The sequence below is a fragment of the Protopterus annectens genome, chromosome 9.part0, assembly GCF_019279795.1.
Source record: "Protopterus annectens isolate FY-2018-M chromosome 9.part0, PAN1.0, whole genome shotgun sequence".
Taxonomy (NCBI): domain Eukaryota; kingdom Metazoa; phylum Chordata; order Ceratodontiformes; family Protopteridae; genus Protopterus; species Protopterus annectens.
The window spans coordinates 1,739,913,032-1,739,929,977 of record NC_056743.1 but is presented as its reverse complement, the minus strand read 5'-3'; the positions used below and the strand labels follow the sequence as shown (position 1 = coordinate 1,739,929,977).

At 45.1% G+C, this 16,946-nt stretch overlaps 1 protein-coding gene across 1 annotated transcript in view; it reads right to left on the bottom strand.

Annotated features, from left to right (window-relative positions):
- The window catches only part of DNM2 (dynamin 2), a 1,995,561-nt gene that overhangs the window by 981,592 nt on the left and 997,023 nt on the right, over nucleotides 1-16,946 (bottom strand). The gene's annotated exons all lie outside the window — the stretch shown is intronic.

Sequence of the window (16,946 nt, the reverse complement as noted above, 5' to 3'; positions counted from 1 at the left end):
TCAAGAGTACCTTGGGAAGGAGAGGCAGAGGAGGGAAAGCATAGACGTGAAGGTTGTTCCAACTAAAAGATAGAGCATCCACTTTCCAAGCTTTTGGGTGAAACGTCTTTGTGCAAAATTTTGGCAGTTGGAAATTTAGTGGAGAAGCGAACAGATCTATGTCTGGAGTTTCCCAAGCCACTGTCAACTGTTGGAATACGTGAGGATCAAATTTCCACTCGTGGGGATCCATAATTTGTCTGCTCAACACATCTGCTAAGGAGTTCTGTGCTCCTGGCAGAAACCCTGCTTGAAGAGTGATGTGCAAACTCAGAGCAGTCTCCCACAATATCATAGCTTGTCTGCAAAGAGGGTAAGAATGGGTACCCCCCTGCTTGTTGATGTACCACATGACTGTTGTGTTGTCTGTTTGAATCAACACCTGTCCTGGTTGAAGTAGATCCTTGAAGGCCATCAGGGCAAATTGGACTGCTAACATCTCCTTCATGTTGATATGCAAATGCTGTAGTCTGGGAGGCCACGTGTCTTGAATCCATTTCCCATTGAAGTGTGCTCCCCAAGCCAGGTCTGAGGCATCCGTCGTTAAGATCTGACTCGCCTCTGGTCGGGTCACAGAGAGTCCCTTGTTTAGGTGACATTCCTGAGCCCACCACAAGAATTCCTTCTGGATGCAAGGTATTATCTGAATGACAGTGTCCAAATCGTGGCAGTGTTGAGTCCATACACTTTTGAGATACCATTGTAGCTTCCTCATATGCAGTTTGGCATTGGGAAGTACCAAAATGCAAGATGCCATGAACCCCAAGGCTTGAAGGACTGTCCTTGCAGTCAGCCTGGACAGTACTGATAATTGCTGGAAGTATAGGTGAAGATTTCTTTGTTTGTCCGGGGTCAAAAAGGCCATCTGAGAGGCTGTATTCAGTCTCACACCCAGAAAGCAAATGTCCTGAGAGGGTACTAGACTGGACTTTGTTTCGTTCACAGAATACCCTAGGCACATTAAAACTGCCATTACATACTGTAGATGTTGAAGTAACTTGTCTTTGTCTTGAGCAAGAATCAGGCAATCGTCCAGATAAGGATAAATTTGTATTCCCCTCAGTCTTAAGAAAGCTATTACAGGAGCCAGAACCTTTGTGAACACCCTGGGCAGTAGATAAGCCAAAGGGCAATGCAGAGAACTGATAATGAGAAGTACCAGCCAAACGCAGGAATCTCCTGCAGCTGGGCCTGATAGGAATGTGAAGATAAGCCTCTTTGAGATCCAGAGTTACCATCCAGTGATCTTTGCCTAGCAGAGGCAGAAGTTGCTGTAATGTTAACATCTTGAACTTTGGAATGTCTAGGTATGTATTGAGAATGGACAAATCCAGAATTGGCCTCCAAGTGTTTCCTTTCTTTGGCACAAGGAATAGGCGAGAATAAAACCCTAGGCCTTCTTCTGACGGAGGTACCACCTGGATTGCCCCCATCTGCAAAAGCAAAGAAATTTGTTCGTGAGCCTCCAGCCTTTGCTGAGGAGGTACATCTGGCATGCCTTTGAAAGGAGGAAAAGTGTGAAAATAAAACTTGTAGCCTTGATTTATTATGTCCAACACCCATTTGTCCTGGGTGACCAAATGCCAATTTTGTTTGAAAAGTGCCAACTTTCCTCCTAGAGGAGCTGCCAGACAGGAAGAATCTGGCAGCTGGAGATACAGGTCATTGGGTCTGTTTACGAAAGGCTGACCCCTGCCCTCACCAGAAGATTGTGCAGGAGAACTCCAAGTCCTAGGTCTGAAAGAACCCTGAGCGTGAGCCCTGCCCCTACCACGCCTAGACCTGCCCTTAGACTCAAAATCCAAGAAGGGTAAGACCATCCTCTTGCAGGCCAATTCCTGCTAAACTTAGGGCTGCACTTGCAAAATTCCTTAACCGCCTGCATAGACTTAGCTTTGTCTTCCATCTTTTCAAAACTGACTCCACAGGAGAACCAAAAGAACTTCAGATTGAAGAGGAGCATCCAAAATTCGAGCTTTAACATGCTCTGACAAATTTTGATCCTTAAGCCAGGCATGTCTACGAATAACTGAACCAGTAGCAGCCACCCTGGAAGAAGCCTGAAGAGCATCGAAGCCACACTGCAAGGAATGCTTACCAACTTGATCTGAAGCATGAACTAAGTCCTGCAATTCCTTACACTCTATACCCTCAGATAAAGCATCTACCTTAGATTTCAACTGACCTAACAGAAAGTTCTGATATTTCAGCATATGAAACTGGCAATTTAAAGCCCTCATAGCCAACGTGGAGGAGGTATACACTTTTTTACCCCACCTATCCAAAGCTCTAGAATCTTTATCCAGAGGAACTGGATTCTTAACTACAGAAGCCCTGACACCCTTAGGCCCTTGAATAATAGTTTCTGGGTCAGCTCTAGGACTCTTATACAAATATTTATGTGCCTCTGGAACTCTGTAATACCTGCCTGGCTTGACAGGGGCAGGGGGTAAAGAATCAGGATTAAGGGAAGCTTCAGAAAAAACATCCTGAATAACATCTAAAACAGGGGGAATAGCCAAAGGTCTATGTTGTGGCAAAAACAAAAATTCCCTAAGCCTCTTACGAGAATCTGAAAAATCCTGACCTTCCCACTTGAAATGCTCCCCCATGGAGTGCAAGGTTTCAGAAAAGGAAAAATCCTCTGGAGGAGAAGCAGAAGGACAGGAATCCTCTGCATCCGAATCAGAATAGGGAGGAAAATCCTGGATATCCTCAGCTGAGGACTCAGAGTAATCTGAGGAATACTCCAATCCCTCTAAATCTGTCTCCACCCTAGGCCTCTTCTCTGGAGGGGGCATAGAACCCCTGATCAAAGTAATCAAATCCTCTGCCATTTTCAACATATGTTTTTTAGGAACAGAGCCCGAAGAACTAGGGCTGTGGCCTGTACCAGAAAGACCAGGTCTAGCCTTAGCAGGGCCTTTAGTGACAGAAGTAGAAGGCCTAACAACCTTTTGTAAGGATGGAACCACAGAAACCTGAGAAGCCCCCTCGGCCTGACCTAACTCCTGAGAGGCCAACTCCTGTAATAGTAAAGGTTCCCCTAAGGATTCAGCCGAGACCTCGGCTGGATCCACAGATTCAACCGTAGATTCCATAGAACCGGCGTCCGCAACGGACGACTCATCCGGTTTAGACTTTAAAGATTTATCTTTTCGCTTGTTTGCGGTAGCGGGCGTCGGAGGATCCGGCATGTTGTAGTTACACCGCTTACCGAAAACAAGCCTAGCACAGTCTAATCTGCGTTTTATGGTGCGCTTATTAAATCTAGCGCAAAAGTGACACCCGACTACGTCGTGCTCAGGCCCCAAGCAAGGAATACAGAGAGAGTGATAGTCCCTATGAGGTATCTGTTTCCCACAAGAAATACAATTATTAACTTTTTCTGACATCCGGATTAACTAAGGCAAGAAAAGACAAAAATATTCCCCAACGGGGTACTTAGCCCAACTTGGTCTTCGGTCTGAAACTCGAAAATTGAAAATTTCAGAACGCCGAACGGCACTTGCAAATGCTGCTTCTGCTTCAGACCACGCGGCAAGAAAGACTGAGGATATGGCGTCGGTCATGTGCTTAAGTACTACTGCGTACTGACGTCAGCTCTGAGCGACCATGACCGACGCCAGCCTAACACTTTGGTATTCGGGCCGACCGAGGACAGCGGACTACCCACAGGTTATGACTGCAGCAATGTGAGACGAAGAACATCTGGAATCTGAAATGTCACGGGATGCTGATGTAGGGACCATACAAATTTTAGGCACCACTGGATTTTTTCATGTGGAGTCTTGTTAGAGGAATCATGAGACTCAAAGAAGACATGACACACAGAATACTAAGAAATTCTCTGTATGAGACAGTAATCTGTGTTGAAAAAAGTACAGTTTTGTACCTACCATAAATGTAGATGTTCGAAGATCCACATTGCTGCAGTCCTTACTTATGGGTAGTCCGCTGTCCTCGGTCGGCCCGAATACCAAAGTATTAGGCTGACGTCGGTCATGGCGCTCAGAACTGACATCAGAGCGTCAGGGTATAAAAGCGCATGACCGACGTCATATCCTCAGTCTTTTCTTGCCCCAGATGTCAGAAGGCCCTAAAAAGAAAGGCCACAGCCCAAAAACAGGATACCTCCCAAAAACATGCCCAACAACAACCATCACCCAAACCATATTACCATGCCAAACTACAGAGGGGAAGGAGGGAGGGTAAATTGGACTGCAGCAATGTGGATCTTGAACATCTACATTTATGGTAGGTACAAAACTGTACTATGTTCTTCATCTCACATTGCTGCAGTCCTTACTTATGGGTAGAATCCCAAAGCAGAGGTAAAGGGAGGATGGCAAAATCATAGCATTAGGGCTGCCAAAATGCCCTGTAATATAGCAGAGGCAAATCCAGCCCTAGACTTAGAATAAAGAGGAAGGTGGTAATGCTTGGAAAAAGTATGTACTGAACTCCAAGTGGCTGCTTCCAAAATATCTTTTGTAGCTACCCCTCTTAGAAAGGCAGTAGAAGTGGCAGTAGCTCTAGTGGAATGAGGTCTGATTCCAGCCGGAACCTCCTTACCATGATGGGAATAACAGAAAGAAATACAAAACCCAATCCATTTAGAAATAGTTTGTTTTGAAACAGGTTTCCCCTGGGAACCCAAAGCAAAAGAAACAAACAACTGCTGAGACTGCCTGAACCCCTTGGTTCCGCTCAAATAATAACGTAACTGTCTGTGAATGTCCAAAGTATGCAAAATCTTCTCCCCTTATTTTGGGGTTTGCATAAAAGTAGGCAAATGAATAGTTTGGTTCAAGGCCACACTAGAAACCACTTTAGGCATAAAGGAAGGATTAGTACGCAAAGATACCCTATCCTTATGAAAAATCAGGAAAGCTTCCACTGCCATAAGGGCCTGTAATTCAGAAACCCTTCTTGCAGAGGTAATGGCCAACAAAAAAGCAGTCTTCCATGATAAATACTTTAACTCGGCAGTAGCTGCAGGCTCAAAAGGTTGTAGAGTAAGTTTTTCCAACACAAAATTGAGATCCCAAGCAGGAGTAGGAGCTCTACGTGGGGGTCTTATGTTCTTTGCCCCTCTAAGAAATTGCTTAAACAAAGGATGGGAAAACAAAGGAGGGTCACAATCATAGTGAGCAGAAATGGCTGCAGCATGAACCTTTATCGAGGAGAAAGACAAACCCTTGTCCAATAACTCAGTAAGATATTGAAGAGAAACACTTAAATTAGGCTTGGAAACATCAAATCTCTTCGCTCTGCTCCAAAGAAAAAATCTCCTCCATTTATCTGCGTAAACTTTCCTTGTACTAGGCCTTCTGGCCTCCAAAATAACATTCAAAACTTGCTGTGGAAGCTGAGACCCTCCAGGGTCTAGAACAGAATATGCCAGGCTGTGAGATGCAGAGACTGAATCTTGACATTGAGGAAGTGATTGCCCTCCTGAGACAAAAGATGCAGAATCAAAGGCAGAGGCCATGGAGGCTCCCGTACTAAACTCCTCAGTAGTGGGTACCAGTGCTGTCGAGGCCAATCCGGCGCTATCAGAATCATGGATGGCTTGTCTATTCTGGCCTTCAGGAGTACTTTGGGAATGAGAGGCAGAGGTGGAAAGGCATAGACGTGAAGATTGCTCCAACTGAATGATAGAGCATCCACCTTCCAAGCTGTGGGATGAAACATTTTGTGCAAAACCTTGGCAACTGGTAATTTAGTGGAGAAGCGAACAGATCTATGTCTGGAGTCCCCCATAACACTGTCAACTTTTGAAACACATGAGGATCCAGTTTCCACTCGTGAGGATCCACAATTTGTCTGCTCAACATATCTGCTAAGGAGTTCTGTGCTCCTGGTAGAAACCTTGCCTGAAGATTGAGTTGTAAACTGAGAGCAGTCTCCCACAAAATCATCGCTTGCCTGCAAAGAGGGTACGAATGGGTTCCCCCTTGCTTGTTGATGTACCACATGACAGTAGTGTTGTCTGTTTGAATCAACACCTGTCCTGGGTGAAGTAAATCCCTGAAAGCCATCAATGCAAATTGAACTGCTAACATCTCCTTCAAGTTGATATGCAAATGTTGAAGTCTGACAGGCCACGTGTCTTGCACCCATTTTCCATTGAGGTGTGCTCCCCAAGCCTTGTCCGAGGCATCTGTCGTTAAAATCTGACTCGCCTCTGGTCGGGTCACAGAGAGTCCCTTGTTTAGGTGACATTCCTGAGCCCACCACAAAAATTCCTTCTGAATGCAAGGTATTATTGGAATGACAGTGTCTAGATCTTGGCAGTGTTGTGTCCATACATTTTTGAGATACCATTGAAGCTTCCTCATATGCAGTTTGGCATTGGGAAGCACCAGAATACAAGATGCCATGAACCCCAAGGCTTGAAGGACTGTCCTTGCAGTCAGCCTGGACTGTAGAGACATTTGATGGAAATAAAGAGAAAGGCTTCTTTGTTTGTCCGAGGTCAAAAAGGCCATCTGGGAAGCTGTATTCAGTCTCACACCCAGAAAGCACATGTCCTGAGAGGGTACTAGACTGGACTTTGTTTCGTTCACAGAATACCCTAGGCATCTTAACACTACCATCACATACTGTAGATGAAGAAGAAGTTTGTCCTTGTGTTGTGCAATAATCAGGCAATCGTCCAAATAAGGATAAATCTGTATTCCTCTTAACCTGAAAAAGGCTATCACTGGAGCCAGAACCTTTGTGAACACTCTGGGCGCAGTAGATAAGCCAAAGGGCAATGCAGAGAACTGATAATGTAAATTTCCAGCCCGAAAACGCAGGTACCTCCTGCAACTGGGCCTGATAGGAACATGAAGATAAGCCTCTTTGAGATCCAGAGTTACCATCCAGTGATCTTTTCCCAACAGAGGTAAAAGCTGCTGTAACGTCAGCATTTTGAACTTTGGAATGTCCAGATAAGTGTTGAGGATAGATAAATCCAAAATTGGTCTTCACGTGTTTCCTTTCTTTGGTACTAGAAACAGGCGAGAATAAAATCCTAGTCCCACTTCTGACAGAGGAACTGGCTGAATAGCTCCTATTTGAAGAAGTAAAGAAATCTGCTTGTGAGCCTCTATCCTTTGCCGAGGAGGAACGTCTGGCATGCCTTTGAAAGGAGGCAATGTATGGAAATAAAACTTGTAGCCTCGGTTTATAATGTCCAATACCCATTTGTCCTGGGTGACTAACAGCCAGTTTTGCTTGAATAGTGCTAACTTTCCTCCCAAAGGAGCTGCCAGGCAAGAAGAATCTGGCAGCTGAAAATGCAGGTCATTGGGCCTGTTTACGAAAAGACTGGCCCCTGCCCTCACCTGCAGAATGTGCAGGCGAACTCCAAGTTCTAGGCCTGAAAGTACTGTGAGCTCTGCCCCTGCCACGTCTAGATCTACCCCTAGATTGATAATCAGAAGAAGGGTAGGTCCACCCCTTAGTAGGCCAATTTCTACTAAACTTTGGAGGTTGCACCTGCAAAAAATCCTTAACAGTCTGCATAGACTTAGCCTTGTCTTCCATTTTCTTCAAAACCGACTCCACAGGGGGACCAAACAAAACTTCAAACTGTAAAGGGGCATCCAGAATTCTAGTTTTAACATGCTCGGACAAATTCTGATCCTTAAGCCAGGCATGCCTGCGAAGAACTGAACCAGTGGCAGCCACCCTAGAAGAGGCCTGCACAGCATCAAAACCACACTGCAAAGAATGCTTACCCACCTGTTCAGAGACATGTACTAAATCCTGCAATTCTTTACACTCTATGCCCTCTGCCAAAGCATCCACTTTAGATTTTAGCTGAGAAAGGAGGAAATTCTGATACTTCAACATATGAAACTGGCAATTTAAAGCCCTCATTGCTAAAGTAGAAGAGGTATACACCTTCTTACCCCATCTATCCAAAGCTCTAGCTTCCTTATCTAGAGGAACCTGATTCTTTACAACAGAGGCTCTAACACCCTTAGGCCCCTGACTAATAGTTTCTGGGTCCGCCCTAGGACTCTTATACAGATATTTATGAGCCTCAGGCACCCTGTAATATCTGTCCGGTTTAACTGGCAGGAGGCAAAGAATCTGGATTAAGGAAGCCTCCGAGAAACCATCTTGAACAACATCCAAAACAGGAGGTATAGCCAAGGGTCTATGCTGTGGTAGAAACAAGAATTCCCTAAGCCTCTTCCTTGAATCAGAGAAATCCTGTCCTTCCCACTTAAAATGCTCCCTCATGGAATGCAAAGTTTCTGAAAATGAAAAATCCTCTGGAGGAGAAGCAGAAGGAGTGGAATCCTCTGCATCAGAATCCGAATAAGGAGGAAAATCTAGAATATCTTCAGCAGAAGACTCTGAGTCATCAGAGGCCTGATCCAAACTTTCCAACTCTGACTCCACCCTGGGCCTCTTATCAGGAGGGGGCATAGAACCTCTAATTAAAGTAATCAAATCTTCTGCCATTTTAAGCATGTGCATTTTAGGCACAGACCCAGAAGTACCTGGAGGGACACCAGAGGAAGGCAAAACAGACCTGCCCTTAGAAGAAGCCTTGGTAATAGAAGCAGAAGGCCTAACCACCTTAGGCATAGAAGGGAGAACAGTAACTTGAGAAGCCCCTTCAGCCTGACCTGACTCATGGGAGGCCACATCCTGCAAAATCAAAGTTTCCCCCTGAGACTCAACAGAAACTTCAGCCGGATCCCCCTGCTCTACTGTAGCTTCTGCAGGACCGGCGTCCAAACGGACGAATCAACCTGTCTAGGTTTCAAGGATTTGTCTTTGCGCTTCTGGAAGCGGGCCGGAGGATCCGACGGCATATTATAATTACACCGCTTACCAAAGACTAACCTAGCACAATCTAACCTTCTTTATAGTGCGCTTATTAAACCTAGCACAAAACCGACACCACTACGTGGTCCAGTCCCAAACAAGGAATGCAAAGAGAGTGATAATCCCTATGCGGTATCTGTTTCCCACAAGAAATACAATTATTCACTTTTTCTGACATCCGGAATTAACTGAGGCAAGAAAAAACAAAAATATTCCCCAACGGGGTACTTAGCCCAACTTGGTTTCGGTCTGAAACTCAGAATTCGAAAATTTCAGAACGCCGAACGGCACTCGCAACGCTGCTTCTGCATCGGACCATGCGGCAAAAAAGACTGAGGATATGACGTCGGTCATGCGCTTTTATACCCTGACGCTCTGATGTCAGTTCTGAGCGCCATGACCGACGTCAGCCTAATACTTTGGTATTCGGGCCGACCGAGGACAGCGGACTACCCATAAGTAAGGACTGCAGCAATGTGAGATGAAGAACATCTCAGAAATAGATGTATATACAAAACTACTTTTTCCTGTGAAAGAAAAACTCTTTGAACTGAGGTATCAAGGAGACATCCCAGGAAAACAATCCTATGAGGAGTTAAACAAGACTTTTGGATGTTCTCCTAGAACTCCAGTTTGTGTTGGAGACCCTCACCCAAGGAAGAGATTCTTGATACTTTGAAAGAGGTTCTGCAAAGATAAGCAAGTTGTCTAAATAAGGAAAAATGCAAATACCTTGCAGTCTGCAATAGGCTATCACAGGAGCCAGACACTAAGAATACTCTTGCAGAGAACTAAGTCAACAACAGGACAAAGAAAGGAAATTTTATCAATAGAAAAAACTCCAAGTAGGGGTATAGTAAGTTGGCAAGAGGAGACCGGAATTTAAAAAAACCTTAAGGTCTTAACCCCTTTCTGGTTATACTGAAAGGTCCTTGAAGGGGGTGATGAACTTGATCACAACAGTAGTCAGTATCCTGCCCTCTTGCTCAAAGGTAGACGACCTTTCATTCACCTGTTACTCGAACAGCGATGAGCCATTAAAAGGGGCATTAACAAAGGTCAGCATGAAGTGGTCTGGTAAGTGTGTTAGGCATAGCGACGCCTGTCTCCTCATAGCTAGGCCTGAACCTATTGCCCCAGCTTCTCCATTCATCATACTGTGCATCAGATGCCCAGACAGAGAAAAAAAATCATACTCATAGTTAATGTACGGGTTTCTACTTGGGAGCATGGTTCACCCAGTGATAACTGTTTAAAGTCTCTGCTGCCTGTTGCTCGGGTCTATGTTATATATTCGAACATTCAAAATGTTGAATACCATATGTTCGAGACCATATGGTTGATATTTGAAAGTTTGAATATATAATACAAAAAAAAACCATACCTTAACAGTGCGAGAAGGGGGGCAAGCCCCCTGGCACCCCCCACACCCACTTACTTAAATACACCAACTTCGAGACCGCACTTCAGTGCAGAAAAGGGAAATTCTCCCATTCTGCACCGTACGGTGCCATTAAAGTCAACCTTCGACCATATGATGATCGACATTTCAAGCATATGTTTATTTGACATAGACCCTTTGGCTCAGTCTCCATTTGAAACCTCACAATATGCACCATGTTGTTCAAAATGAAGAATGTACTAGATGCATAAACACTCTTCCTCAGTCTGTCCATCATATGATATTACTTATATGGTGGATGGATAGACTGGACATCCTCAGGGACATCTTTCTTTGTAGCAGCCACCACCACCACCACAATGGAGTCAAAAACGGGTCCAGTGTTAGGAGTTCGCAAAATTTTCAGGTTTTCTAGGAATTGCTGCAGTCACATCAGTCTCTTTCCAGAGACCATATTGACATTGGAACAGACCATATTGACAAGCTTATCTGTGTGCATTTGGGAGGGGGGGATACTACCAATGCTGTTGGAGAAGAGGAATTGTAGGCCTCCTGTAAGATTTCTTCAGGGGAGGCAGGGTCTGCTCACCATGAGACCTTTAGCCTCATCATCATTTCCAGTATTTTGCTAAAGAAAGGAAACATAATCCAGAGGTGATTTTGGGGACACCTCCCCTTTGTCCAAATCTGTATCTGAGATGAGTGACTCTGCAAGGGAGTACATGTTCCTCCTCTTGCACATCCTCTTCCAGGTGATGGGGGGGTGGGAGTAAGTTTATTGTCATCAGAACTGCCCAAAGAGGAGGAAACCTCAGATTCCACCACAGCCAGCCTATGCATTGTCTTGTTCTGAGGGAGCACATGACAAGTACTCTGTGTGTGTCCTAATTTGTTGGCGTTTTAGGATGGAACTGGCACCAATGTAGCTATAGGCACAAAGGAACTGCTTTACGTTCTCCTCTGTAATCTAATCCACTGAGATATCCAGGCCTGTTACCATCAACACAAATGGCAAAACTAACAAAGTCAATATGGGACCTTGCAATGGTAATAATGCTTTTGGGGCCAAAGCCAAATCAGAGACCTTTGCCCTAAGTGCCTTATGCTGATGTTTCTGACACCTAGAACAGCCCCAGTGGTATCAGGCAGATGTAGTTGCTGTCAGCAAAGTCAGATTAATGCACACCACTGGGACTTGTGATACAAATGGAGCTGATCCAAACACTACCTATACTGAAACAGGGTCCGGAGTAGGAAAGGCTGAAGGTGAAACTTGGCTTGAGCCTCAGTTCTTGGTATGAAGTGTTGGGGCAGAGATGACACCATATCAAATCTGGGTCTTAAACAGCCAAAAAATGCTCCTAATTCAGTTCAGTGAGGCTTCTGAGAAAAGTACAGTTTTGTACCTACCATAAATGTAGATGTTCGAAGATCCACATTGCTGCAGTCCTTACACTTGGGTAGTCCGCTGTCCTCGGTCGGCCCGAATATCAAAGTATAAGGCTGACGTCGGTCAAGGCGCATTTGACTGACATCAGGACGTCAGGGTACAAATGCACATGACCGACGTCATATCCTCAGTCTTTTCTTGCCCCAGATGTCAGAAGACCCTAAAAAGAAAGGTCAAAACCAAAGACAGCAAACCACCAACCAACCACCCTTGCACTAAAAATATGTACAATATATACAATATACACCATATTGACAACCCAAGCCACACAACCGCCTCTAACTACAGAGGGGAAGGAGGGAGGGTAAATTGGACTGCAGCAATGTGGATCTTCGAACATCTACATTTATGGTAGGTACAAAACTGTACTATGTTCTTCATCTCACATTGCTGCAGTCCTTACACTTGGGTAGAATCCCAAAGCAGAGGTAAGGGAGGATGGCAAAACTATAAGGAAGCAGGAGCTGCCAAAATGCCCTGCAAAATAGCAGTGGCAAAACCAGCCCTAGATTTAGAATAAAGTGGAAGGTGATAATGCCTAGAGAAAGTATGCACTGAACTCCAAGTAGCTGCCTCCAAAATATCTTTAGTTGCCACCCCCCTCAAAAAAGCTGTTGAAGTGGCAGTAGCCCTAGTGGAATGAGGCCTAATCCCAGCTGGAATCTCCTTGCCATGATGGGAATAACAGAAAGCAATGCAAAACCCAATCCACTTAGAAATAGTTTGTTTTGACACAGGCTTGCCCTGAGAACTTAAAGCAAAAGAAACAAATAACTGCTGAGACTGCCTGAACCCTTTAGTTCTGTCCAAATAATATCGCAACTGCCTGTGTACATCTAAAGTGTGCAAAATCTTTTCCCTTTATTTTGGGGATTTGCCTAAAAAGCAGGCAAATGAATAGTCTGGTTTAAAGGCACACTAGAAACCACTTTACGCATAAAGGAAGGATTCGTGCGTAAGGATACCCTATCCTTCTGGAAAATTAAGAAAGGCGCAACCGCCATGGGGGCCTGCCACTCAGAAACCCTTCTTGCAGAGGTAATGGCCAACAAAAAGCAGTCTTCCATGATAAATATTTCAACTCGGTAGTAGCTGCAGGCTCAAAAGGTTGTAGAGTGAGTTTCTCCAACACAAAATTGAGATCGCAAGCAGGAGTAGGAGCTCTCGTGGGGGTCTTATATTCTTTGCCCCTCTAAGAAATTGCTTGAACAAAGGATGAGAAAACAATGGTGGGTCACAATCATAGTGAGCCGAAATTGCTGCAGCATGAACCTTAATAGAAGAGAAGGACAAACCTTTGTCCAGTAACTCAGTAAGATACTGAAGAGCCACACTTAAATTAGGCTCAGAAACATCCAAATCCTTTGCTGCACTCCAAAATAAAAATCTCTTCCATTTATCTGCGTACACTTTCCTTGTACTAGGCCTTCTAGCTTCCAAAATAACATTCAAAACTTGCTGTGGAAGTTGAGACCCACTATGGTTCAAAACAGAATATGCCAGGCTGTTAGGTGAAGAGAGTGAAGCTTGACATTGAGCAAATGACTGTCCTCCTGAGACAACAGGTGTGGAATCTAAGGCAAAGGCCATGGAGGCTCCCGTACCAGGCTTCTCAGTAATGGGTACCAATGCTGTTGAGGCCAATCTGGAGCTATCAAAATCATCCTTGGCTTGTCCTGTCTGGCCTTTAGTAGTACCTTTGGGAGGAGAGGCAGAGGTGGAAAGGCATACACATGAAGATTGCTCCAATTGAAAGAAAGAGCATCCACTTTCCAAGCTGTGGGATGAAACCTTTTCGTGCAAAACTTTGGCAGCTGGTGGTTTAGTGGAGAAGCGAACAGATCTATGTCTGGAGTTCCCCATGACACTGTCAATTTCTGAAATACATGAGGATCCAATTTCCACTCGTGGGGATCCATAATTGCCTGCTCAACACATCTGCTAAGGAGTTCTGTGCTCCGGCAGAAACCTTGCCTGAAGATTTAGCTGTAAACTGAGAGCAGTCTCCCACAAAATCATTGCTTGCCTGCATAGAGGATAAGAATGTGTTCCCCTTGCTTGTTGATGTACCACATGACAGTTGTGTTGTCTGTTAGAATCAACACCTGCCCTGGAAGAAGTAAATCCTTGAAAGCTATTAATGCAAACTGGACTGCTAACATCTCCTTCAAGTTGATATGTAGATGTTGTAGTCTGGCAGGCCACTTGTCTTGTATCCACTTTCCATTCAGATGAGCTCCCCAAGCTTTGTCTGAGGCATCTGTCGTTAGAATCTGACTCGCCTCTGGCCGGGTCACAGAGAGTCCCTTGTTTAGGTGACATTCCTGAGCCCACCACAACAATTCCTTTTGAATGCAAGGTATTATTTGAATGACAGTGTCCAGATCCTGGCAGTGCTGTGTCCATACATTTTTGAGATACCATTGTAACTTCCTCATATGCAGTTTGGCATTGGGAAGCACCAGAATACAAGATGCCATGAACCCCAAGGCTTGAAGGACTGCCCTTGCAGTCAGCCTGGACTGATGAGACAATTGATGAAAGTAAAGGGAAAGATTCTTTTGTTTGTCCGGGGTCAAAAGGCCATCTGGGATGCTGTATTCAGTCTTACACCCAGAAAGCACATGTCCTGAGAGGGTACTAGACTGGACTTTATTTCGTTCACAGAATACCCCAGGCATCTTAGCACTGCTATCACATATTCCAAATGATGAAGAAGCTCGTCACTTCCTTGAGCCAGAATCAGGCAATCGTCCAAATAAGGATAGATCAGTATTCCTTTTAGCCTGAGGAAAGCTATCACTGGAGCCAGAACTTTCGTGAACACTCTGGACGCAGTAGATAAGCCAAAGGGCAATGCAGAGAACTGATAATGAGAAGTCCCAGCCCGAAAACGCAGATACTTCCTGCAACTCAGTCTGATAGGAACATGAAGGTAAGCCTCCTTGAGATCCAAAGTTACCATCCAATGATCTTTGCCCAGCAGAGGTAAAAGCTGTTGTAACGTCAACATTTTGAACTTGGGAATGTCCAGATAAGTGTTGAGGGTAGATAAATCCAAAATTGGTCTCCACGTGTTCCCTTTCTTTGGTACTAGGAACAAGCGAGAATAAAATCCTAGGCCCACTTCTGGCATAGGGACCGCTGTATGGCCCCTATTTGAAGTAACAGAGAAATTTGTTTGTGAGCCTCTATTCTTTGCTGAGGAGGAACGTCTGGCATGCCTTTGAAAGGAGGCAAGGTATGGAAATAAAACCTGTAACCGTGGTGTATGATATCCAATACCCATCTGTCTTGGGTAATTAAACTCCAATTTTCCTTGAAAAGTGCCAACCTTCCTCCCAAAGGTGCTGCCAGACGAGAAGGCTCTGGCAGCTGAAAAGGTAGGTCATTGGGTCTGTTTACGAAAGGACTGACCCCTGCCCTCACCGAAGACTGTGCAGGTGAACTCCCTGTACTAGGCCAGCAAGAGCCCTGAGCTCTGCCCCTACCACGTCTAGACCTACCCCTAGACTGGGAATCATAGGAAGGATACGTCCACCCCTTGGTAGGCCAATTTCTACTAAACTCGGGAGGCTGAACCTGCAAAAAATCTTTAACAGTCTGCATAGACTTAGCCTTGTCTTCCATTTTCTTTAAGACTGCCTCAACAGGAGAACCAAACACATCAGATTGTAAAGGAGCATCTAAAATCCTTGTCTTAACATGGTCAGATAAATTCTGATCCCTCAGCCAGGCGTGCCTGCGAAGAACTGACCCAGTGGCAGCCACCCTAGACGAGGCCTGTACAGCATCAAAACCACATTGCAAAGAATGCTTACCCACCTGTTCAGAAACATGTACTAAATCTTGTAACTCTTTACACTCAATACCTTCCGCCAGAGCATCTACCTTAGACTTCAATTGAGAAAGGAGATAGTTTTGGTATTTCAACATGTGAAACTGGCAATTCAAAGCCCTCATAGCTAGGGTGGAAGAAGTATAAACTTTCTTTCCCCATCTATCCAAAGCCCTGGCCTCTTTATCTGGAGGAACCGGATTTTTGACAACAGAAGCCTTAACACCTTTAGGTCCCTGACTAACAGTTTCTGGGTCTGCCCTAGGACTCTTAAAAAGATACTTATGAGCTTCAGGCACCCTGTAATACCTATCCGGTTTAACAGGAGCAGGAGGCAAAGAATCAGGATTAAGAGAAGCTTCTGCAAAAACATCTTCCACCACATCCAGAACAGGAGGTATAGCCAAAGGCCTATGCTGGGGACAAAATTCCCTAAGCCTTTTCCTGGAATCAGAGAAGTCCTGACCTTCCCACTTACAATGCTCCCTCATGGAATGAAGAGTCTCTGAAAAAGAAAAATCCTCAGGAGGAGAAGCAGAAGGAGTAGAATCATCCACATCAGAATCAGAATAAGGAGAATACTCCTGCAAGTCTTCAGCCAAGACTCTGAAACATCCGAAGCCTGCTCAAAACTCCCTAGCTCAGGTTCCACCCTAGGTCTCTTATCAGGAGGGGACAAAGAACCTCTAATCAAAGTAATCAAATCTTCTGCCATTTTAAGCATATGCTTCTTGGGCACAGTTCCTGAAGAACTAGGGGTGACACCAACTGAAGCTAAACCTGGCCTGCCTCTGGGAGAAGCCTTGGAAACAGAAGGAGAGGGCCTAACCACCCTAGGAAGGGAGGGGAGTACAGTAACCTGAGAAGCCCCTTCAGCCTGACCTGCCTCCTGAGAGGCCACATCCTGCAATAACAAAGTCTCTCCCTGGGACTCCAAAGAAACCTCCAGCGGAACCACCGGCTCCACCGACACCTCTAAAGAACCGGCGTCCGGTACGGACGGTTCTTCTAGCCTAGGCTTAGCTGCTTTGTCCTTGCGCTTCTTCGAAGAAGCAGGCGCCGGAGCATCCGACGGCATTTTATAATTGCACCGCTTCCCAAAGACTAACCTGGCACAATCTAACCTTCTCTTTATAGTGCGCTTATTGAATCTAGCACAAGAGCGACACCCAACAACGCCGTGCTCAGGCCCTAAACAAGGAATACACAAAGTATGATAATCTCTATGCGGTATCTGTTTCCCACAAGAAATACAGTTATTCACTTTTTCTGACATCCGGTAAACCACTGAGGCAAGAAAAACTTAAATATTCCCAACGGGTACTTAGCCAACTTTGACTCGGTCTGAAACTCCGAATTCGAAAAATTTCAGAACGCCG